This window comes from Callorhinus ursinus, unplaced genomic scaffold, assembly GCF_003265705.2.
Source record: "Callorhinus ursinus isolate GAN/ISIS: 27379988/994484 unplaced genomic scaffold, GSC_fseal_2.0 scaffold33, whole genome shotgun sequence".
Lineage (NCBI taxonomy): Eukaryota > Metazoa > Chordata > Mammalia > Carnivora > Otariidae > Callorhinus > Callorhinus ursinus.
In genome coordinates this window covers 8,719,051-8,746,397 of record NW_027397095.1, presented here as the reverse complement: position 1 = coordinate 8,746,397, position 27,347 = coordinate 8,719,051, and positions in this window count along the sequence as shown.

Genomic DNA, 27,347 nt, shown 5'->3' with positions numbered 1-27,347 from the left:
AAAAAGGGAGAGAATGTGATCAGGCAGGAGACTAGAACAAAGCCATACACTAGTGATTTAGGGTATATTTTGATCTGTTAGAAGAAACTGTACCTCAAAATTTTAAAGAGAGAACAACTTATATATATATGCCAAAAATAAGGGTAACTACTATGAAGGGATAAAATATGACTCTAAAAATGAAAAATAAAAAATGTTTTGTTTTTTTTTTAAAAAAGGGATTGATAAGATGTTGGTTGAAAAAGGGAAAAAGAAAAATAAAAAAAAAACAGTCAACAAAAATTAACTTTGATGAAATAATGAATCATGGTAAAAAAAAAAAAAAAGCCATGAGTCTATGTGCAGTATTCCCCTAGCGCTGGAGTTCTCCCATTCTCCTTGATCGATCAACTTGGTCTTGGCTTGCTGGCTGTTTGTGCTGATCTTCTGGGGGAGGGGCCTGTTGCTGTGGTTTCCAAATGTCTTTGCCGGGGGCGGAATTGCCCCGCCCTTGTCGGTCCAGGCTAAGGAAGCTGCTCCGGTTTGCTCTCAGGAGCTTTTGTTCCCTGCAAGCTCTCGGTCCAGCTTTGGAGGACCAGGGCAGAAATGGTGGCCTCCCAATCTCCACCCGGAGGAGCTGAGAACTCGGGGCCCCGCTCCTCAGTGAGCCCCCAGAGAAAAGCAGTCACTTCCGTGTCCCCGGTCTCCAGCCGCACTCCGTGCTCACCCGGCCTGTGACCGAGCGTTGCTATCTCTGGCACCCGACCCCGCGCAGAGTCTCCAAACCCAGCAGATCCCTGCAGTGCGTTCCCGCACCGCTCCCCCCCGGGAAGGAAGGGGAGTCTCCCTGGATCTGCTGCTTGTTGGGTCCCTACTGGAGGAGCCGTGCCCTGACTGGGCCGCAGATCACAGTTTATGGCAACCCCGAGCTGAGAGCCCATGACTCTTCTCCGTCTCTGCAGCTGGCTTCCCCGCTCTGATACCTGGGAGCTCTGGCGCACTCAGGCACCCCCGGTCTCTCTGTGACCCCAAGGGTCCTGAGACCACACTGTCCCGGGAGGATTCCACCCCCCGCTTAGCCACTGCAGCGACGTCCCTCCGCCGAGCCAACTTCTAAAAGGTCCGATTTTGCACTCCGCGGCTCTATCACTTGCCAGAAGTGGCCGGTGGAGGCCCCTCCCCCGCCATCTATCCTCCCGAATATCACCTCGGATTCACTTCTCCGCACGTCCTACCTTCCAGTAAGTGGTCGCTTCTCTGTTCAGAGAGTTGTTGCTACTCTCCTGTTCAATCTCCTGTTGAGTTCGTAGGTGTTCAGAATGGTTTGATCCCTATTCAGCTGAATTCCTGAGACCAGACGAAATCTAGGTCTCCTACTCCTCCGCCATCTTGCTCCGCCCTCCACTTTTCTACTTTCAAAAGCCTTTTAACATACTCTGGAAATAGCACTCTGTAATCATCAAATTTTCTGTATTCTTAAGAATTTGGAATGTTTTCTTGAACTACTCCCTATATCTCAAAAGACTCCATTCTCTTTCTTGAAATCATGCTGTTTTATTTATGTATTTAATTTTTCTCCCATAGAGGGGACTGTCCCCCTTTTCAATTTCCTTTATAGGCTCCATAATCTTTTTCCATTCATTTGATATCAGAGAATTCCAAATGTCTCCTCTGAGTTCAGTATCTATGTTTGTTCTATCATCTATCTATTATCTATCTATCATCTATCTATCTATCTATCTATCTATCTATCTATCTATCTATCATCTATCTATCATCTATCTATCTATCATCTTTCTATTTCTATCTACCTAAATAATTTGATATATTTTTCTAGATTCGGATTTCTGATATGAGTTTAAGACTCATATATCCAATTATCTAACTGATATATCCAACTGGAAAACACTGGAAGCCGAAACTCAACATGCCCAAGGTAAAACTCGTTATTTCTCTCCCCAAATCTGTTCTTTCACTGTTTCCTTCATCCAGTTGCAAAGACCAGGAAATGAGGAATTGACCTGGATACTTCCCATTCTCTCATATTTCATACTTAATGCATCATCAGATCTTTCTAAGTCTTTCTTGATACCATCCACTTTTCTCCACTTTATCCATTCTGGTCCAATATACCAACTTCTCTGCTTTGAATACTATAATAGCATACTAAATAGTCCCTTTGCTTTCCATTCTGACCAAATTCCTTCAAGCAGTTCTCAACACTGCAGCCAGAGTATTATTTCAAAACACAAATCTAATCATATAATCTTTGGAAAGGCGTTATAGAAAGACTTGGGCAGGTTTTTCTAACCAAAAGCCATTCTTTCTTCCTTCCTAGATGGACCCCAATATTGTCCACTCTTCTCTAAGAGATTGTCCTTCAGGGAGAGCTTAGCCCCTTTCCAGATATAGTGGGTAAATCTTGATTACTCTAACCCAATTATCATGGTTTTACTTCCCTTTTCAAGTAACTGTTTTAGTAAGGGAATGTGATGGAATTCTGTGCGATAAAATCTGAGGAGAATCATGCTGAGATTCTTCTAAGAAGGCTTTATTCACTCTTAAAAATTTATTCTGAGACTAGGATGTTCATTGTTCTTCCTCTGAATATTGACATTAACAAATGTTGCCTAAAGCTGTAGCAGTAGTTTAGAACGTAAGAGGATTCAGCCTAGGAGGATAAGCCAACAAATATAAGAGGGGTGAAATAAAAAACAGAAAGAATTTCTAGTATTGATGGCTTTTTAAGTCAATGAATTAACTAACTTTGGGATCTATCTGTGGACTTCTTATGAATAAATATCTTTACAGTTTAGTATACTTCTGTTTGGATTTTCTTCTACTTATAGCTAAAAACAACTTAATTGGTATACAAACACTTGCTTAAAACCTATCAGGGTCTTCTAAATTACACTGAGAACAAAACCAAGATCCTTAATGTGGCCTACAAAGTTCTGCACAGTCTAGCCACTACCTTATTCCACAGATTCATCTAACACAACTTCTTGTTACACTGTTTTCTTGCCTTCTTCCAATTTGTCACATTTCCTGTGTTATCCTGCCATAGGGCCTATATTAGTTTGCTAGGGGCTGCCATAACAAAATACCACAGACTGGGTGACTAAAATAACAGAAATTTATTTCTCACAGTTCTGGAGGTTTAAGGTCCAAGATCAAGATGTCACCAGGTTTGGTTTCTCCTGAGACCCTTTGCCTTGGCTTGCAGATGACTGCTTTCTTGCTGTGTCCTCACATAGTTTTTCCTCTGTATGCACACATCTCTGACTTCTTTCATGTTTCTTAATTTCCTCTTCTTATAAGAACACCAGTCCAACTGGATTAGGGCACATGCCAAGGGGTTGCTCATTTTAATATAATCACCTCTTTAAAGGCCCTAATTCCAAATACACTCATATTTTGAAGTACTGGGAGTTGGATCTTCTATATATAAATCTGGGAGGAAATAATTCAGTCCATAACAGGGTCATTATAACTGTTAATTCCTCTCTCGAATACTTTTTCACCTCCACACTCCCCATCTCCTCACATCCCCACACATCCAATTTTTCTAGTTTTGTAGTTGAGTCCCATTCATGCTTTATATGCTAGATTAAAAAATTGTTTATGAGAATCTTTCCCTAATACCCAATTTCCAAGTCCACATTGTATTTATACATTCATTAGTGTAATTATTTGTTATTATATGTATATGCTACTTAATGATCAGTAATATGAAAGCAAATGCCATATTCATTTTCACTCGTCAAAGTGTTTGTGGTTCTTAATATAATACATGGAATATAACACATGTTAGTAAACAATTTTGAATAAATTTATACCTGAATGAATACTATAACACATAATTGGAAAGCATAAATATTGTTTTCCAGTGATAGTTTCTTTTTTATTTTTTATTTAATTTATTTGAGAGAGAGAGAGAGAGATCATGAGCAGGGAGAGGGGCAGAGGGAGAGGGAGAGGGGAAGCAGACACCCCACTGAACACAGAACCCACTGTGGGGCTTCATCTCACAACCCTAAGATCATGACCTGAGCCAAAACCGAGTCAGACACTTAACTGACTGAACCACCCGGGCACCCCTCCAGTGATAGTTTCTTATTGAGATCTTTATACTCAGTATCTGTCACAGTGAGTAGAATATATTAGGTTCTGAATTCATGTTTTCTCTGAAGGAATGAATGACTGAATGAATGACTGTCTCTCTTGTGATTTAGGTAAATATAATTTAGCATGATTGGTTGACTGAAACAATATAAAAACAATTGGAACTCAAATTTAGACTACAGATTTCTTTAGGCTTTATTCTCATTTATTTTCTATAGTACTTACTGCTTTTGTATGAAGCATTGGATTCTATTTTTCTATCTCTATACCATTTTAAATTTATGCCATTACTCTTGTTCCCTGCCTAGACTCCGAATTTGATACCTCTATTTGCTATTGATCACACACTGATGTTCAGTAGTCCTCAAAGACACGCTTCTTATTTTCCTACCTCTGATTTCATGTACTACAATTAAGGATGAAAGAGAGCTTCACACCCATCATATATAACCTTCTATAGACTCAGAGGTTCATAAAGACCACATTCTACCTCATACTTGACCATTTTTCACATAGAAAGAAAATTAAACAAAACGAAGGTAATTCATTACCCAAAACATATAGCATAATACTTATTTATTTATTTATTTAGATGAATAATAGAGTGGTCTTACCTTTCAGAAAAAAAGAATTTTGTGTGTGTAAAAAGTGAATGATCTCCAATATATTTAATAATAAAATTCTGATGTGTTTGAAATATAAGAGACTATAATTATGTATACTACACAAAATTTAAAAATTTAATGTCCTCTCATGAATAATTATGTAGATAAATGGAAAGAAATAATGAAAAAAAATAGTTCTACAAATTAATAATAAATGACAGGAATGACTGAACACATTTTAAGAGTTTTGTTATACATATATCAAAAAGCTAAAGATGGGGGGGCAGAGCAAGATGGCGGAAGAGTAGGAGACCTGGATTTCATCTGGTCTCAGGAATTCAGCTGGATAGGGATCAAACCATTCTGAACACCTATGAACTCAACAGGAGATTGAAGAAAAGAATAGCAACAACTCTCTGAACAGAAAAGCGACCACTTCCTGGAAGGTAGGATGTGCGGAGAAGTGAATCCGAGGCGAGATTCGGGAGGATAGACGGCAGGGGAGGGGGCCTCCATCAGTGGCTTCTGGCAAGTGATAGAGCCGCGGAGCACAAAATCAGAACTTTTAGAAGTTGGCTCCGCTGAGGGACGTCACTCCAGTGGCTAAGCTGGGGTGGAACCCTCGCAGGACAGTGTGGTCTCAGGACCCTCGGGGTCACAGAAAGACCGGAGGTGCCTGACTGCGACAGAGCTCCCAGATATCCGAGCGGGGAAGCCGGCTGCAGAGACGGAGCCGAGGCGCGGGCTCTCAGCTTGGGGTTGCCATAAACTGTGATCGGTGGCCCAGTCGGGCCACTGCTCCTCCAGCAGGGACCCAACAAGCGGCAGATCTGGGGAGACTCCCCTTCCTCCCCCGGGAGGAGTGACACGGGAGCGCACCATGGGGATCTGCTGGGATTGGAGACTCCACACGGGGTCGGGTGCCAGAGATAGAAACACTCGGTCATAGGCAGGGTGAGCACGGAGTGCCGCTGTAGACTGTGGAGATGGAAGTGACTGACTGCTTTTCTCTGGGGGCGCACTAGGGAGCGGGGCCCCAAGTGCTTGGCTCGTCCAGGCGGAGTTTGGGAGGCCACCATTTTCACTCTCCTCCTCCAAAGCTGTACCGAGAGCTTGCAGGGAACAAAAGCTCCTGAGAGCAAACCGGAGCAGATTGCTGAGCCCGGATGGGCAAGGGTGGGGCAATTCCACCTCCAGCAAAGACATTTGGGAACCACGGCAACAGGCCCCTCCCCCAGAAGATCAGCACGAACAGCTGGTCAAGACCAAGTTTACCGATCAAGGAGAACGGGAGAACTCCGGCGCTAGGGGAATACTGCACATAGAATTCATGGCTTTTTTACAATGATTCATTAGTCTTTCAAAGTTAATTTTTTTAACTGTTTTTTTTGAATTTTTCTTTTTCGCTTTTTCAACCAACATCCTATCGATCCTTTTTTTAAAAAAACATTTATTTTTCATTTTTAGAGTCATATTCTATCCCTTCATAGTAGTTCCCCTTATTTTTGGCGTATATATATAAGTTGTTCTCTCTTTATAATTTTGAGATACACTTTTTATAACATATCAAAATATACCCTAAATCACTAGTGTATGGCTTTGTTCTAGTCTCCTGCCTGATCACATTCTCTCACTTTTTTTTTAAATCTTCTTTCTTTTTTCAAACAACTTCTTATCTTATCAATTCCTTTTATAACATCTTTTATAATTTTCATCTTTACAGTCATCTTCCAATCCTTCATTGTCTCAACCCTTAATTTGTACATATATAAGTCTTTCTTTCTGTAAAATTTTAGGAGGCACTTTCTTCTAACAGACCAAAATACACCCAAAATCTAGTGTGTGGCACTGATTTTTGCACTAGCCCGATCATATTTGATCATATTCTGTTTTTTCTCGTTCTGTTCTGTTTTTGTTTGTTTTTCTCTTTTTCTTTTTTTTTCTCTTTCGTTTTTCTTTCTTTCCCTATCTTTTCCCCTGTTTTCAGGTCTTTTCTGATTTGTTTAGAGTATATTTGCTGGGGACGTTCTTAACCTGTTAGCATTTTGTTCTCTCCTTCATCTATCCTCCTCTGGTCAAAATGACAAGACGAAAAAAATCACCTCAACAAAAAGAACAAGAGGTAGTACCGTCTGCCAGGGACCTGCTCAATACGGACATTAGTACGATGTCAGACCTAGCGTTCAGAATCAGGATTTTAAAGATACTAGCTGGGCTTGAAAAAGGCATGGAATTATTAGAGACCCCCTTCCTGGAGAAATAAAAGAACTAAAATCTAAACAAATCGGAATCAAAAAGGCTATTAATGAGGTGCAATAAAAAATGGGAGCACTAACTGCTAGGATAAATGAGGCAGAAGAGAGAATTAGCGATATAGAAGACCAAATGATGGAAAATAAAGAAGCTGAGAAAAAAAGAAATAAACAACTACTAGATCACGAGGGCAGAATTCGAGAGCTAAGAGATACAATAAGATGAAACAACAGAATAATTGGGATCCCAGAAGAAGAAGAGAGAGAGAGAGGGGCAGAAGGTATACTGGAGCAAATTATAGCAGAGAACTTCCCTAATGTGAGGAAGGAAACAGGCATTAAAATCCAGGAGGCACAGAGAACCCCTCTCAAAATCAATAATAATAGGTCAACACCCCGACATCTAATAGTAAAACTTACGAGTCTCAGAGACAAAGAGAAAATCCTGAAAGCAGCTCGGGAGAAGAGATATGTAACCTACAATGGTAGAAACATTAGATTGGCAACAGACCTATCCACAGAGACCTGGCAGGCCACTAAACAAGAAAAATATGCAGCCAAGAATACTATATACAGCAAGGCTGTCACTGAAAATTGAAGGAGAGATAAAAAGCTTCCAGGACAAACAAAAACTAAAGGAATTTGCAAACATGAAACCAGCCCTCCAAGAAATATTGAAAGGGGTCCTCTAAGCAAAGAGAGAGCCTAAAAGCAGCATAGACCAGAAAGGAACACAGACAATATACAGTAACAGTCACCTTACAGGCAATACAATGGCACTAAATTCATACCTTTCAATAGTTACCCTGAATGTAAATGGGCTAAATGCCCCAATCAAAAGACACAGGCTATCAGATTGGATTAAAAAACAAGACCCATCAATATGCTGTCTGGAAGAGACTCATTTTAGACCCAAAGACACCCCCAGATTGAAAGTGAGGGGATGGAAAACCATTTACCATGCTAATGGACACAAAAAGAAAGCTGGGGTGGCAATCCTTATATCAGACAAATTAGATGTAAAACAAAGACTGTAATAAGAGATGAGGAAGGACACTCTATCTTATTTAAAGGGTCTATCCAACAAGAAGATCTAACAATTGTAACTATCTATGCCCCTAACATGGGAACAGCCAATTATATAAGGCAATTAATAACAAAAGCGAAGAAACACATTGACAACAATACAACAATAGTGGGGGACTTTAACACCCTCCTGACTGAAATGGACAGATCATCTAAGCAAAAGATCAACAAGGAAATAAAGACTTTAAATGACACACTGGACCAAATGGACTTCATAGACATATTCAGAACATTCCATCCCAAAGCAACGGAATACACATTCTTCTCTAGTGCCCATGGAACATTCTCCAGAATTGATCACATCCTAGGTCATAAATCAGGTCTCAACTGGTACCAAAGGATTGGGATGATTCCCTGCATATTTTCAGACCACAGTGCTTTGACCTAGAACTCAATCACAAGAGGAAAGTCGGAAAGAACTCAAATACATGGAGGCTAAAGAGCATCCTACTAAAGAAGGAATGGGTCAACCAAGAAATTAAAGAAGAATTAAAAAAATTCATGGAAACCAATGAAAATGAAAACACAACTGTTCAAAATCTTTGCGATACAACAAAGGCAGTCCTAAGAGGAAAGTATATAGCAATACTAGCCTTTCTCAAGAAACAAGAAGGATCTCAAATACATAACCTAACCCTACACCTAAAGGAGCTAGAGAAAAAACAGCAAATAAAGCCTAAACCCAGCAGGAGAAGAGAAATCATAAAGATCAGAGCAGAAATCAATGAACTAGAAACCAAAAGAACAGTAGAACAGATCAACGAAACTAGCAGCTGGTTCTTTGAAAGAATTAACAAGATTGATAAACCCCTGGCCAGATTTATCAAAAAGAAGAGAAATGACCCAAATCAACAAAATCATGAATGAAAGAGGAGAGATCACAACCAACACCAAAGAAATACAAACAATTATAAGAACATATTATGAGCAACTCTATGCCAACAAATTAGATAACCTGGAAGAAATGGGTGCATTCCTAGAGATGTATCAACTACCAAAAGTGAACCAGGAAGAAATAGAAAACCTGAACAGACCTATAACCACTAAGGAAATTGAAGCAGTCATCAAAAATCTCCCAAGAAACAAAAGCCCAGGGCCAGATGGCTTCCCAGGGGAATTCTACCAAACATTTAAAGAAGAATTAATACCTATTTTCCTGAAACTGTACCAAAAAATAGAAATGGAAGGAAAACTTCCAAACTCATTTTATGAGGCCACCATTACCTTGATCCCAAAACCAAAGACCCCATCAAAAAGGAGAACTGCAGACCAATATCTTTGATGAGCATGGATGCAAAAATTCTCACCAAAATACTAGCCAATAGGATCCAACAGTACATTAAAAGGATTATTCACCATGACCAAGTGGGATTTATCCCTGGGCTGCAAGGTTGGTTCAACATCCACAAATCAATCAACATGATACAGTACATTAACAAAAGAAAGAACAAGAATCATATGATCCTCTCAATAGATGCAGAGAAAGCATTTGACAAAGTACAGCATCCTGTCTTGTTCAAAACTCTTCAGAGTCTAGGAATAGATGGTACATACCTCAATATCATAAAAGCTGTCTATGAAAAACCACCAGTGAATATCATTCTAAATGGGGAAAAGCTGAGAGCTTTCCCCCTAAGGTCAGGAATGCATCAGGGATGTCCACTATCACCACTGCTATTCAACATAGTATTAGAAGTCCTAGCCACAGCAATCAGACAACAACAACAAAAAAAAATCAAAGGCATCTAAATCGGCAAAGAAGAAGTCAAACTCTCACTCTTTGCAGATGATATGATACTGTATGTGGACAACCCAAAAGACTCCACCCCAAAACTGCTAGAACTCATACAGGAATTACAGTCAAGTGGCAGGATGTAAAATCAATGCACAGAAATCTGTGGCATTCCTATACACCAACAACAAGACAGAAGAGAAACAAATTAAGGAGTCGATCCCATTTACAATTGCACCCCAAACCATAAGATACCTAGGAATAAATTTAACCAAAGAGGCAAAGGATCTGTACTCAGAAAACTATAAAATACTCATGAAAGAAATTGAAGAAGACACAAAGAAATGGAAAAACGTTCCATGCTCATAGATCGGAAGAACAAACATTGTGAAGATGTCAATGCTACCTAGAGCAATCTACACATTCAATGCAATCCCCATCAAAATACCATCCACTTTTTTCAAAGAAATGGAACAAATAATCCTAAAATTTGTATGGAACCAGGAAAGACCCCGAATACCCAGAGGAATGTTGAAAAAGAAAAGCAAAGCTGGCCGCATCACAATTCCAGACTTCCAGCTCTATTAGAACGCTGTCATCAAGACAGTATGGTCCTGGCACAGAAACAGACACATAGATCAATGGAACAGAATAGAGAGCCCAGAAATGGACCCTCAACTCTATGTTCAACTAATCTTTGACAAAGCAGTAAAGAATATCCAATGGAAAAAAGACAGTCTCTTCAACAAATGGTGTTGGGACAATTGGACAGCCACATGCAGGAGAATGAACCTGGACCATTACCTTACACCACACACAAAAATAGACTAAAAATGGTTGAAAGACCTAAACGTGAGACAGGAGTCCATCAAAATACTAAAGGAGAACACAGGCAGCACCTTCTTCGACCTCAGGGGCAGCAACTTCTTCCTAGAAACATCGCTAAGGGCAAGGGAAGCAAGGGCAAAAATGAACTATTGGGATTTCATCAAGATAAAAAGCTTTTGCACAGCAAAAGAAACAGTCCACAAAACCAAAAGACAATCGACAGAATGGGAGAAGATATTTGCAAATGACATATCAGATAAAGGGCTAGTATCCAAAATCTATAAAGAACTTATCAAACTCAACACCCAAAGAACAAATAATCCAATCAAGAAATGGGCAGAAGACATGAACAGACATTTCTCCAAAGAAGACATCCAAATGGCCAACAGACACATGAAAAAGTGCTCAACATCGCTCGGCATCAGGGAAATCCAAATCAAAACCTCAACGAGATACCACCTCACACCAGTCTGAATGGCTAAAATTAACAAGTCAGGAAATGACAGATGTTGGCGGGGATGTGGAGAAAGGTGAACCCTCCTACACCGTCGTTGGGAATGCAAGCTGGTGCAACCACTCTGGAAAACAGTATGGAGGTTCCTCAAACAGTTGAAAATAGAGCTACCATTCGATCCAGCAATTGCACTACTGTGTATTTACCCCAAAGATACAAATGTAGGGATCCGAAGGGGTACATGCACCCCAATGTTTATAGCAGCAATGTCCACAATAGCCAATCTGTGGAAAGAGCCAAGATGTCCAACGAGATGAATGGATAAAGAAGATCTGGTATTTATACACAATGGAATATTATGCAGCCATGAAAAGGAATGAGATCTTGCCATTTGCAACGACGTGGATGGAACTGGAAGGTGTTATGCTGAGTGAAATATGTCAATCAGAGAAAGACATGTATCACATGACCTCACTGATATGAGGAATTCTTAATCTCAGGAAACAAACTGAGGGTTGCCGGAGTGGTGGGAGTGTGGGAGGGATGGGGTGGCTGGGTGATAGACATCGGGGAGGGTATGTGCTATGGTGAGCGCTGTGAATTATGGAAGATTGATGAATCGCAGATCTGTACCTCTGAAACAAATAATGCAATATATGTTAAGAAAAAATAGAAGATAGCAGGAGGGGAAGAATGAAGGGGAGTAAATCGGAGGGGGAGTTGAACCATGAGAGACGATGGGCTCTGAAAAACAAACTGAGGGTTTGGGGGGGTGGGGGATGGGTTAGGCTGGTGATGGGTATTAAAGAGGGCACGTTCTGCGTGGAGCATTGGGTGTTATTCATAATGAATAATGGAACAGTATATTAAAAACTAATGATGTAATGTATGGTGATGAACATAACAACAATAAAAAAAAGTTAAAGATGGATGATGGGATATTTAGTTCAGCAAATGTCAGCCTGAAATTATATCTATATTATTTAGGGAATAGTTTAAATCATATAAATAAATGCTTCAAAGTGAATCAGTATAAAAAATAGATATAAAGGTATAGAGCATCATTTCATGTACAAGTCTAAAAGAGTGATTAGTATAGATTTTTGCATTGTTTCCTGGCATAAGGTCATAGTTTTCAGTCATGTCTCTTTTGATTTGTTATATAATACAAATGTCCTTCAAATGAAAGGGAATATACATTTTTAAACCAGTGAAACACTGGTTAACATTCCTGTTAAGTTCCTAATGATGCTGGTACAACCTAGCCTAACGGTTAATGATATAGGAATTTGAAACTTTAGATCATGATTTAAGATGGGTTTTTAAAAATATATGTGCTCTAATTTATGCATTTACACTTGAGTTTATCTGCCTAGGAATTCTCCAATTCATTTGGCTTCTCATCACAAAAATATACCATAGCCCATACACACATTCAAGTTTAACTAGGAATGATTAAACATAGGGAGAAAGGAGTAAATACATAAAACTGTTGTTATGTTTGCATTTTATCTACTGTTGCATAGCAAAATACCCCCAAACTCAGTGATTTAAAATAGCATTTATTAATCTCTCAATTTTTGTGGTTTAGGCATAGTTTAGCTGGTTCCTGCAGCTCAGGGTCCCTCATAAATCTTTAATGAGGGGATCTTCTGTGGCTGCAGTCATCTTAAGGCTACACCTGGGTGTTTAGGGTTGGTGATCAGTGGGTTAGGATCTACTTCTAAGCTCACTCATCTGGCTATCGGCAGGCCTCAGGTCCTCACATTCCATTCCTGGCCAGTTTCTAGAGGGCTACAAATAATATGGCAGCTTGCTTCAGAGAGAGAAGGAGGGAGAGGGAGAGGAAAAGAGAGAGGGAGGGAGATTAAGTCTGAAGCTACAGACATTTTGTAACCAAATCTCAGAAGGGACATCTTGTTGCTTCTGCCATATTCTATTTATTACAAGCTATTTAATAAGTCCAGCTAACATTGAAGGGAAGAGATTACACAAGTGTGTTAATTCCCAGATACAGGGAACATTGTGACCAATCTTAGAGATTACCTACCACAAATACCACATAAAAGCAGAACAGGATAAGACTAGGGGGAAAAGTGAATTATAGAACTCATTATATCACATTAGATTATGCATCTTTTAGTTCTCAAAATGCAAATTTGAGCATAAAAACCTCTGCATAATTACTTGACTTCTGACAGATATTCAGAAAATTATTTCAACAGTTACTGGATAGCTATAATGTGTCAAAGATTAGAAAACTATAGCCTTTTGCCCTGGTTTTGTAAATAAAATTTTATTGGAATAGCATTATGCTCATTTACATATTTTCCTATGTACTGCTTTTTACTGAAACACAGAGTAGTTGATACTATGATCTATGACCTGCAAAGACTAAAATATTTATTATCTGGTCCTTGAAAAAATTGTTGTGAGACTAAATCAATGATAATAATTATGAGTTTCAGCAAAAAGCTAAGATTTTGTGGAGGTATTTTTCCTTATAGTCTAAGTCCAGTTCTCACCATTTCATATCTGATAAGCAACTATCTAGATAAATCAATCTCAAGTAAATATTAGCCCATTCAGGAACTTTTCCTAGCCACTAAGGATGGGTTAAAAGGCCTTTCTCTGTGCTACTGTGGTACTGTGTGCATATATTTATATAGATTTCACTATATTGTATATTTTTATTTATTGAGGTAAAATTCAGAAAACATAAAATTCACCATTTTAACCGTTTTAAAGTGTACAGTTCAGTGGCTGTAAGCACATTCACAGTGTTGTACAACCATCATTATTACCTAATTCCAGAACATTTTCATAACCACAAACAAACACATACCCCATTAAACAGTCATTCTCCATTCTCTTGTGCCCACAACCTCTGGCAATCTCCTGTCTTTATGGATTTGCCTATTCTGGACATTTCATATAATGGTAATCATACAATATGTGGTTTTTTATGTCTGTCTCCTTTCACTTAAGATATTGATCTTAAGATTCATCTATACTTTAGCATGCATCAGTACTTAATTTTTTTATGGTTGAATAATATTTCATTATATGGATATACCATATTCTGTTTATGTATTCATTAGTTGATAGACATTTGGGTTGTTTCCACTTTTTGGCTAATATGCATAGAGCTGCTATGAATATTTGTGTAGAAGTGTTTGAACACCTGTTTTCAATTCTTTTTGTTGTTTACCTAGGAGTGGGATTGCTGAATCATATGGTAATTCATTGTTTAATTATTATTATTTTTAAAAAAATTATTTTATTTTATTATGTTATGTTAGTCCCCATAGAGTACATCATTAGTTTTTGATGTAGTGTTTCATGATTCATTGTTTTCGTATAACACCCAGTGGAACCGTCAATCTGTTTTTCATGGTTGTTGTAGCATTTTACATTCCTACCAGCAATGTATGAAGGTTCTAATTTTTACACATCTTTTCCAGCCCTTGTTATTTTTCTTTTTAAAAACACACATTCCATGGTTAAAATTAACCACTTAGGAAACAAACAGATGTTGGCAAGGATGCGGAGAAAGGGGAACCCTCCTACACTGCTGGTGGGAATGAAAACTGGTGCAGCCACACTGGATAACAGTATGGAGGTTCCTCAAAAAGTTGAATATAGAGCTACCATATGACCCAGCAATTGCACTACTGGGTATTTACCACAAAGATACAAATGTAGTGATCTGAAGGGGCACCTGCACCCCAATGTTTATACCAGCAGTGTCCACAATTGCCAAAACATGGAAGGAGCCCAGATGTCCATCGACAGATGAATGGATAAAGAGGAGGTGGAATATATACACAATAGACTATTACTCGGCCATCAAAAAGAATGAAATCTTGCCATTTGCAATGACATGGATGGAACTAGAGGGTATTATGCTAAGTGAAATAAGTCAGAGAAAGACAAATATCATGATTTCACTCATATGTGGAATTTAGGAAACAAAACAGATGAACATAGGGGAAGGGAAGGAAAAATATAGTAAGAGGAAAACAGAGAGAGGGGCAAACCATAAGAGTCTCTTAACTATAGGAAAAAAACAGGGTTGCTGGAGGGGAGGTGGGTAGGGGGATGGGGTAACTGGGTGATGGGTATTAAGGAAGGCACTTGAAGAAATGAGCACAGGGTGTTGTATGTAACTGATGAATCACTGAATTCTACTTCTGAAACCAATAATACAGTACATGTTAATTAAATTAAATTTAAATAAGATTTTTATTTTTTAAAGATTTTATTTATTTGTTTGAGAGAGAGAGAGAGAGAAGGAAGGAGAGCATGAGGGGTGGGGAGGAGGAAGGGCAGAGGCAGAGGGAGAAGCAGGCTGCCCGCTGAGCAGGGAACCTGATGCAGGGCTTGATCCCAGGACCTGGGGATCATGACCTGAGCTGGAGGCAGACACAGAATAAAATAGGGGTGCCCAGGTGGCTCAGTCAGTTAAGTGTCTGCCTTTGGCTCAGGTCATGATCTCAGGGTCCTGGGATTGAGCCATGTGTGGCTCTCCCTCTCCCTCTGTCCACAGCTCCCCCTGCTTGTGCTTTCTCTCTCAAATAAATAAAATATCTAAAAAATAAAAATATAATAAATAAAATTAAATAAAAACATACATTCCAGTAGTTGCAGAGTTATGTCACATTATGGTTTTGATTTGGATTTCCCCAGTGACTAATGATGTTGAACACCTTTTTGGCTGCTTAATGGCTATTTGCTGTCCCCACAGAATGAGTTAGTTAAGTGTTCTATCTTGCGTATTTTTAGAAAGAGTTTGAGACAGATTGGTGTTAATTCTTTAAATGTTTGGTAAAGTTCACCAGTGAAGGGCTTTTGGGGGAAATTTTGAGTACTGATTCAATCTCTTTACTTTTTATAAATATATTCAAATTTTCTATTTATTTTTGAGTCAGTTTTGGTAGATTGTGTGTTTCTAAGAACTTGTCCATTTCACCTAGGTTATCTAATTTGTTGACATGTAACTGTTCGTAGAATTATCTTATAATACTATTTATTTAAAGTTAATAGTAATGTCTCTACTTTTATTTCTGATTTTAGTTATTTTGTGTCTTCTTTTTTTTACTTAGTCAGTGTAGCTAAGGGTTTGTCATATTGTTATTCTTTTTAAACAACCAACTTTTGGTTTTATTGATTCTATTATTTTTCTGTTCCTTATTTTGTTTATCCCCCTGTAATTATTATCTCCTTACTTCTATTATCTCTGACTTTAGTTTGTTATTTTTTTAAAAAATTCTGGTATAATTAGCATACAGTGTTATATTAGTTTCAGCTATACAAGATAGTGATTCAACAACTCTATACCTTACTCAGTGTTCATTATGATAAATGTACTCTGAATCCCCTTCATCTATTTCACCCATCTCCCACCCTTCTCTTCTTTGGCAATCACCAGTTTGTTCTCTATACTTAAGAGTCTGTGTTTTTTGTTTGTTTGTCTCTTTTTCTTTGTTTTGCTCCTTAAATTCCACATGAGCAAAATCATACAGTATTTGTCTTTCTCTGACTGACTTATTTCACTTAGCATTGTACCCTCTAGATCCATCCATGTTGCAAGTGGCAAGATTTCATTCTTTTTAATGGCTGAGTAATATTCTTGTGTGTGTTTATGTGTGTGTGTGACACACAATGGAATATTGCATTACATTTTCTTTATCCATGCATCTATGGATGGACACTGGTTGCTTTCATTGCTCTTATTTTTCCAGTTCCTTAAGATGTAAAGTTTGGTTATTGATTTGAGGTCTTTCTTCTTTTTTAATGTAAGCACTCACAACTACAAATTTCCCTCTGAGGACTGCTTTTGCTAAATCCCTTGGTTTTGTATTTGTGTTTTTATTTTCATTTGTATCAAAGTATTTTTTAATTTCACTTGTGATTTCTTCTTTGCCCTGTTGGTTAGAGTGTGTTAATTTCCACATATTTATGAATTTTCAGTTTTACTTCTGTTGATTGATTATTGATTGTTATTGGTTATTATCAAAACTTTCCAGTTAATTTTTCAAGTCACTTATTCTATTTTTCAGCTCCAAAGTATCTGTTTGGTTTCTTTATTTTTATTTTTATTTTTATTATTTTTAAAGATTTTATTTATTTGACAGAGAGAGCACAAGCAGAGGGTGCAGCAGAGGGAGAAGCAGGCCCCCCCACTGAGCAGGGAGCCTGATGTGGGACTCGATCCCAGGACCCTGGGATCATGACCTGAGCCTAAGGCAGCTGCTTAACCAACTGAGCCACCCAGGCATCCCACTCTCTTTTAAAAAAAAAAAAAATTATTTATTTATTTATTTATTTTGGAGAGAGTGAAAGAGAGAGAGAGAGCATGAGTGGGAGGGGCAGAGGGAGAGGGAGAGAGACTCCCAACCAGACTCCATAGTGAGTGTGGAGCTAGACATGGAGTTTGATCTCACAACTCTGGGAGCACAACTTGAGCTGATACCAAGAGCTGGATACTTAACCAACTGTGCCACCCAGACACCCCCTCTTTGGTTTCTCTTTATAATTTCTACCTTTTTATTGATATTTTCTATTTGTTGAGATACTGCTTTCATCATTTCCTTCAGGTACCCCTGCCCTACCAATTTCCTTTAGCTCTTTCAGCATAGTAACATAGTTGGTTTAGTTTTTGTACAGTTAGCCCATACATTAATTTGTTATTTTCATATTAATTTCTTCTTTTGCTTTCCATCAGAGAAATTTCTTGTTTTTTTTTTTACATGCCATATGCCTTATAATTTTTGTTGAAAACTGGACATTTCAAATATTATGATGTGGCAACTTGAGAAATATTCTGCTCCATTTCCAGTATTTGTTTTCATTGTTTGTGGTAGACTATTTTTTTTATATTCTGATTTTACTCATTTGTGAAGTCAATATTCTTTGTCATCTGTGGCCAATGATTTCTCTGTTCCATCAGCTTATGACTTGGTCATAATGTCTTAAGGCTCCATTAAGTCAGCTCGTGATTTAACAGATATTTCACTGAACCGACCACCCAACCAACCAACCACTCTCAGTCTTTGCAGATGGGCAAACTTTCAACTTTCATCTAGGCAAGTTTAAAACTTCACCCTTGAAATATATACTACCAGGGCACCTGGCTGGCTCAGTTGGTTACGTATCTGCCTTCAGCTCAGGTCATGATCCTAGGGTCCTGGGATCAAGCCCTACATTGAGCTCCCTGCTCGGGGGGGGGAGTGTCTGCTTCTCCCTCTCCCTCTGTCTGCCTCTCCCCCTGCTTGTGCTCACTCTCTTTCTCTCTCTCTCTAATAAATAAAGTAAAATCTTAAAAAAAGAAATATGCACTGCTTATTACACCATAAATTTACACAGTTCTATATGTCAGTTATATCCCAGTAAAGGTGGAAAAAACCCTCTGCTTTAGCTTTTACTTCCTGCTGTTCTGATCTTAAAGGTCATCAAGAGGTGAGAACTTGGGGCCTTTTCAGATTTACTCTGAACATGTGCCCAGCCCTGTGCATGTCACCTTCTAGATTCCTATCTATTTCTCCATCCTTTTTTCCCAAGCTTTTTGGTTTATCTATTGTTTCCCCCAACTGTTATACTTTACCAATGTGTTCTTATTAAAGATCAATATTAAAACTAAGGCAAGGTCACTAGTGATGTACCACATGTCACTAACTTCTACATTAAAGAAAAATGCCAGTAAGGACGGATATTTTGCTGTAGACTAGCTGGATGCTCATCAATCCTATTTTCACTCTTCCAAAAAAAAAATAGGAAGACAATATTTTTCAGTCTCTCTAGCAACTAGTTTCAGTATGTCTGAATGAGTTCTGACCAATGAAATGTAAGCATATATGATATATATGCTAGGGCTAACCACCTCTCCACCATTATTCATGCTCTCTCTCTTTCCCTTTTGCATATATTATGGGAACCACATTTTGAGGAAGGCAATATCACAAGAGAGAAGGAACTGGGATTGCTAAGTCACTGCTTAAAGAAAAACTACCCAAAGGAATGATTTGATCCATATTTTTTTTACCAGTGGTGTGATCCAGAAATAAGTTTGTATTTATATTAAGCCACTGAGACTTAGAGAATATTTTCATAGCAGCCACTGTCACTATTCTAATACAGACAACTAATACAATATTTTGTATTAGGCCCTGTGTTCCAAAGATCACAGCAGACTGGAACTGTGGATCAATTCAAACAAAAACAGGCACAATTGTGAGTCTTCCACATGTGTCCTCACTAAATAAAAATCTGTACAATTCTAGATTGAAGTGCAATTCAATTCTGACTCTATTTATTTATTTATTTTTAAAAGATTTATTTGAGAGAGAGAACACAAGTGGGGGGAGGGCAAAGGGAGAGGGAGAGAATCCTCCAGGAGATTCCTCACTGATCATGGAGCCCAACTCATGGCTTGATTCCGGGACCCCGAGATCATGACCTGACACTTAAGTGACTCAGCCACCCAGGCACCCCCGATTCAATTCAGAAAAGTGTTTGTGAAGAATCAGAGCTGTATAGTGATGGTATTACTGCCTCAAGAGTTAGTGAAGTCACCATCACCAGAGGCATCCAATGAAGGTTTCATGCACCATCAGTTTCTAGGAAGGAAATAAATGGGGTTCATGCCTCAGCCTGGAGTTGGGCCAATCTGTGAAGGACATTGTTATATTTGATAGTCTTTTGTTCTGGGAAATGTAACTGATAGTGTGGAGGAGCTGAATGGTTGAGAGAAGGAACAGTCTATATTAATCAGATTAAGCCATAAGAAATATCCTCAAAATTTCAGTGCCTTACAAAAGGAGAGATTCATTTCTCACTCACCTTACATATCCTTTGTAGGTAAGTTTTAGCTCTGCTCTATGGCTTTGTCATTTAAAGTCTCAGGTTAGGAGAAAGACCCCAAGAGTGATATACAACAGAAATTTACAGGGACAATCTATAAAAACAACATCTTCACAGGCAACACGATGAGAATTAATTCATATCTTTCAATAATCACTCTCAACGTGAACGGCCTAAATGCTCCCATAAAATGGCACAGGGTTGCAGATTGGATAAAAAGACAGGACCCATCCATATGCTGTCTACAAGAGACTCATTTTGAACCTAAAGATACATCCAGACTGAAAGTGAAGGGATGGAGATCCATCCTCCATGCGAGTGGGCCTCAAAAGAAAGCTGGGGTAGCAATTCTTATATCAGACAAATTAGATTTTAAACTAAAGTCTGTAATTAGAGAACAGAAGGACACTACATCATTCTTAAAGGGTCTATCCAACAAGAAGATCTAACAATTGTAAATATCTATGCCCCCAACATGGGAGCAGCCATCTACATAAGCCAACTGTTAACCAAAATAAAAAGTCATATTGATAACAATACGTTAATTGTAAGAGACCTCAATACTCCACTCTCAGCAATGGACAGATCATTTAAGCAGAAAATCAACAAGGAAACAAGAGCTTTGAATGATACACTGGACCAGATGGACCTCATAGATATTCACAGAAAATTTCACCCTAAAACAACAGAATACTCATTCTTCTTGAGTGCATACGGAACTTTCTCCAGAATAGACCACATATGGGGTCACAAATCAGGTCTCAACAGATACCAAAAGATTGAGATTATTCCCTGCATATTCTCAGACCACAATGCTTTAAAACTGGAACTCAATCACAAGAAATAATTTGGCAGAAATTCAAACACTTGGAAGCTAAAGACCACTCTGCTCAAGAATGTTTGGGTCAACCAGGAAATCAAAGAACTTAAACAATTCATGGAAATCAATGAGAAAGAAAACACATCAGTCCAAAACCTATGGGATATTGCAAAGGCAGTCCTAAGGGGGAAATAACAGCCATCCAAGCCTCACTCAAAAAAGAAATAGAAAAATCCTGAATTCACCAACTAACACTACACCTTAAAGAACTAGAGAAAAAGCAACAAACGATGCCTAAGCCATGCATTAGAAGAAAAATAATTAAAATTAGAGCAGAGATCAATGAATTAGAAACCAGAAACATAGTAGATCAGATCAAGGAAACTAGAAGTTGGTTCTTTGAAAGAATTAATAAGATCGATAAACCACTGGCCAGACTTATCCAAAAGAAAAGAGAAAGGACCCAAATTAAAAAAATTATGAATAAAAGAGGAGAGCTCATGACTAACACCAAGGAAACAGAAGCAATTACTAGAAATTATTATCAACAACTATATGCCAATAAACTGAGCAATCTGGAAGAAATGAAGGCCTTCCTGGAAACCTATAAGCTGCCAAGACTGAAACAGAAAGAAATTGACAACCTGAATAGGCCAATAACCAGTAACGAGATTGAAGCAGTGATCCAAAACCTCCAAAAAACAAGAGTCCAGGGCCTGATGGATTCCCTGGGAAATTCTACCAAACATTCAAAGAAGAAATAATACCTATTCTCCTGAAGGTGTTTCAAAAACTAGAAACAGAAGGAAAACTTCCAAACTCATTCTATGAGGCCAGCATTACCTTAATCCCCAAACCAAGCAAAGACCCCATCAAAAAGGAGAATTTCAGACCAATATCCCTGATGAATATGGATTCCAAAGTCCTCAACAAAATCCTAGCTAATAGGATCCAACAATACATTAAAAGGATCATCCACCATGACCAAGTGGTATTTATCCCTGGGATGCAAGGGTGGTTCAACATTCGAAAATCAATCAATGTGACAGAACACATTAATAAGAGGAGGGAGAAGAACCATATGATCCTCTAAATTGTTGCAGAAAAAGCACTGGACAAAATACAACATCTTTTCCTGATTAAAACTCTTCAGAGTACAGGGATAGAGGGAACATTTCTCAAGTTCATAAAATCCATCTATGAAAAACCCACAGTGAATATCATCCTCAATGGGGAAAAGCTGAGAGCCTTTCCCTTAAGATCAGGAACACATCAAGGATGCCCACTCTCGCCACTATTGTTCAACATACTACTAGAAGTCCTAGAAACAGCAATCAGACAACAAAAAGAAATAAAAGGCACTCAAATTGGCAAAGAAGTCAAACTCTCTCTTTTCGCAGATGACATGATACTTTGTGGAAAACCCATAAGTCTCCACCCCCAAATTACTAGAACTCATCCAGCAATTCAGTAATGTGGCAGGATACAAAATCAATGCACAGAAGTCAGTTGCTTTCTTATACACTAACAAGACAACTGTAGAAAGAGAAATTAGAGAAACGATTCCATTTACAATAGCACCAAAAACCATAAGATACCTCAGAATAAACCTAACCAAAGAGGTAAGGATCTATACTCTAGGAACTACAGAACACTCAGGAAAGAAATTGAAGAAGACACAAAAAGACGGAAAAATATTCCATGCCCATGGATCAGAAGAATAAACATTGTTAAAATGTCTACGCTACCCAGAGCAATCTATACCTTCAATGCCATCCCCATCAAAATTCCAATGACATTTTCAAAGTGCTGGAACAAACAATCCTAAAATATGTATGGAAACAGAAAAGAACCCAAATCGCCAAGGAAATGTTGATAAAGAAAAACAAAGCTGGGGGCATCACATTGCCCAATTTCAAGCTCTACTACAAAGCTATGATCACCAAGACAGCATGGTGCTGGCACAAAAACAGACATATAGACCAATGGAACAGAATAGAGAATCCAGATATGGACCCTCAACTCTATGGTCAAGTAATCTTCGACAAAGCAGGAAAAAATATGCAGTGGAAAACAGATAGTCGCTTCAATAAATGGTGCTTGGAAAATTGGACATCCACATGCAGAAGAATGAAACTTGACCATTCTCTAACACCATACACAAAGATAAACTCAAAGTGGATGAAAGACCTCAATTTGAGATAGGGATCCATCAAAATCCTAGAAGAGAACATAGGCAGTAACCTCTTTGACATCGCCCACAGCAACTTCTTTCAAGATACATCTCCAAAAGCTGGTGAAACAACAGCAAAAATGAACTTCTAGGACTTCATCAAGATAAAAATCTTCTGCACAGCAAAGGAAACTGTCAACAAAACAAAGAGGCAACCCACAGAATGGGAGAAGATATTTGCAAATGACACTACAGACAAAGCACTGATTTCCAAGATCTATAAAGAAATTCTCAAACTCAACCCCCAAAAAACAAATAATCAAGTCAAAAAGTGTGCAGAAGATATGAAAAGACACTTCTCTGAAGAAGACATACAAATGGCTAACAGACACATGAAAAAATGTTCCTCATCATTAGCCATCAGGGAAATTCAAATGAAAACCACATCGAGATACCACCTTACACCAGTTAGAATGGCAAAAATGGACAGGGAAAGAAACAACAAATGTTGGTGAGGTTGTGGAGAAAGGGGAACCCTCTTACACTGTTGGTGGGAATGCAGGTTGGTACAGACACTTTGGAAAACAGTGTGGATGTTCCCCAAAAAGTTAAAAATAGAGCTACCCTATGACCCAGCAATTTCAGTATGGGTATTTACCCCAATGACAGAGATGTAGTGAAAAGAAGGGCCATATGCACCCCAATGTTCATAGCAGCAATGTCTGCAACAGCCAAACTGTGGAAAGAGCCGAGATGCCCTTCAACAGATGGACGGATAAAGAAGATGTGGTCCATATATACAATGGAATATTACTCAGTCATCAGAAAGGGTGAATACCCAACTTTTACATCAACATGGATGGGACTGGAGGAGATTACGCTAAGTGAAATAAGTCAAGCAGAGAAAGTCAATTATCATATGGTTTCACTTATTTGTGGAACATAAGGAATAGCATGGAGGACATTAGGAGAAGGAAGGGAAAAATGAAGGGAGGGAAATCGGAGGGAGAGATGAACCATGAGAGACTATGGACTCTGAGAAACAAACAAGGTTTTAGAGGGGAGAGGGCGGGGGGATTGGTTAGCCAGGTGATGGGATTTTAGGGAGGTCATGTACTGCATGGAGCACTGGGTATTATACGAAAACAATGGATTGTGGATCAGCACATCAAAAACTAATGATGTACTGTATGGTGACTAACATAATACAATAATATTTAAAAAATAAATAAAAATAAAAAAAAGTCTCAGGTTGAGGGAACAACCCTTATTTAAGTCATGCATGGCTTGTTGCAGAACAAAAAGCAAGGAGAGACCCATACAATACCTCTTACAACTTCTGCTTGGATGGGGCATATATTTTTTCCACCCACATTCTATTAGCCTAAGCAAGTCATATGCATAAGCCTGACAACACTATAGTAGGAATGATAATCTTAACATCAGGACAAACCCCAGAGAGATACTGATGGACCTTGTAGTGTGAGTCAGAGATTATTTTGAACAAATAATACAAACTACCACAGTGATATATAATTCCACCCAGAACTGATTTTTATATGTATAGTAGATTTGTGAGGTATAATTTTGTACAGTTAGCCTTCTTTCAAAGTATCTCCTTTCAGTATATCAATGATTCTACCCTGAAGTGAATTAATTTGAGTTCCTCTATAACATCAGTGACACAGAAGAAATGGCAATTTTGATTACGGAAAAAAAGATTAGAAAAAGCTCTTAGTTTCCATTTTCAATTCTAGATCCACAGAGTGAGAATATTTTAAGAGCACTTTTAGACAAATTTCTAGCTTCAGCTGTCACAAAAGGAGACTTTCATCTCAGATAATTTGTTTTTATTTGTCAAACAGCTTTGTTACTGTTAACAACCTCAAGTCCCTTTTATTCTCATTTAAGCTAGGTTTTGTACTACAATTTTTGTTCTGTTCAATCTTGGTCTTTGTCCTATGGCTGGCTGGCTATTTATCTAGTTCTGGCTCCTTTAACATTTGATTTTCTTTCTGTCTGGCACTAATACTCTGCTCAAACATATTCTTAGTGAGCTTTATTGCTTATATAGCCTAGCATCATCTCTTGCTTTTTTTTGTTGTTGTTGTTGGCAGTTCCCCAGCTCCTTTTTCACTCTGACTGAATAACTCATTCACCTGGTTACCCAAAAGAACCCCTTAATTCCTCTGCTACGAGTTTAGACACTAGGCTATGTTATGCCTTTACTGCTGGTCAGGTTTAATTCCTTGGAATCATATTGTTGATTCTGGCAAGTGGAATGATTTTGAAGAATATAGCCTGTCAGGAGAAGGGGAAAGGCTTGGAAACCAGGGAGTAGGTGAAAATAATTTGAATATACAGGAGAAAGTGTACATTACTAATAGAACTAGGCCCTGGAAGAGACTGAGGGTTAGGGAATCTGCTGTACATGTTGAAGTGTCACCTTGGCTAGAATAAATGAAAACTCTGAAATAAAATGAAATGAAAAAGGAATGGATGTTCTTATAAGCAACTGTAAGATGTACATACAATAACTGAAGGAATCTATTCATGATGGCCTCGCTTTTCTCTGTGAAGCAGGCTGAGAGTGAGGGATAGATGGAGGATAAAGGATTTAACTAAATGAACATTATTTGGATTAGCCACTTTAGGAATTGCTTAAGTAGCTATGTAGAAACAAATATATAATAGGAATATAGAGTAATAACTGAGATCAAGTCATAGTTTAGGATAAAGAAATAAATCACAGAAAGCAGAAGGATATACCATCAATGTATACAATATTTTTGTAAAATGAAACTGAAGTTGGAGCTATGGGTTCATTTTGTGTATTTTAAGTTTACCTCATGTTAATCCTATAATATTCTCTGGTTTATTTATTTTAAAACTCTGGCTGCATAAGAAATAGAACTCTGAGAACTATTTCCATGGCATTTTTAACATACTAAAGCAAAAAACAATGAAAATAATCCACATTTAAATGAATGGAAGGGGTACAACTCCACAGCTGGAAACTGGATTTTATGGTATCAATGATAGACTATTTCTTGTGGAGGGTATCACAAAGTAATACAGTAACAGTTGAAATAACACTCTTTATAACACATTGTACTGGCTTCATTTATCTGTTTAATGAATAGGAAATCTACTTACGCCACAGTGCCAAGATATGCTATTTCTTTTACCTCAAATGCATTTTTCACATTGTCTTTGTGATAATGGGGGAAAAAAGTGTTATAAACAAAAAAGATGTCATTTATGCCACAGGATACTTAATTCATGCAGTGAAACTACTAGCTGAGGTTTCACTTTAATTTTTAAGAAATTGAATAATTTAAAATTCATGTCAACAATGAGGCATTTAGAAAATGGATTTATAATCTCAATAATTAAATCTATATACTAGATAGTTTTGCATGAAATATGAAAATGTAGGGGAATATGGAAAATGTTTGGTATATTAAAATCATAAAGTACTTCCACATAATGGCAAACTTTATAATGAATTTTATCTCTTCTCCCCAGATTTATGATGTTAACAGAAACTTTGTGTGAAGTTCTAATTTTTATTTCATTTTTAAATTTCTATTTTCCTCTGAGAAGCCACTGGGATCGTATTCTCTAAAAGATGCTTAATGTCAAAAGTAAGTAAAATAATAAGGTACAATGGCCTAAAAACTAGGAATATAAAAATATAAAGAAGTGCTAATCAGGGTCCTTGGTTGGGAAAGAGTGAGTAGATAAACATGGTTAACAGACTTAATGTCACTATATCTCATCAGTATATTATGTGGTATGGTTAACCATGCTTTGTCAGATACATTATGTGATTCAACCATTTGTGTGCATCAATACTATATAGGACATTTAGTAAAAGAGCAGAAATGAATGATAATTTCATATTGAGTTAAGAGAGTATCTATACTCTTTTTCCAAAATCAAAGGTAACTCATAATCCAAGAGATGGATTTAACACTTTAAAAGGAAGCAAAGGCGTTGGATGTAACAAGAAGCTATTGACTTTCACCAGAAGTGATAAATGTTTATAATTGGTGTTTTTTCAAACTACCTTGGCTTGGCAATATGCATAAATATTAGTAGAAAAGCATGCTAGTTCCATAAAATAAAAATAACTATCCTTCATGTCCAGAGAAAGAAATAATTTACTTGTAGAAAAGTGTGGTCATTGGACTACATCTACACTGGAAATTTCTCCCTGACGTATTTGGCTTTGATTGATGGCTGTGGAATCCCAACCTATTTAAACACATAGACTCCTACAAACTCAATCAAAATTTTGGACATGAATTGATTATTCTTTGTCTTTGATACTCTACTCAGAAGATAGTTATCAGAACAGTTGGTCACAACTCCCAGATTACTGATATTAACATTTTGTATGTCTAGACAAAAATATTTTGTGTAGTT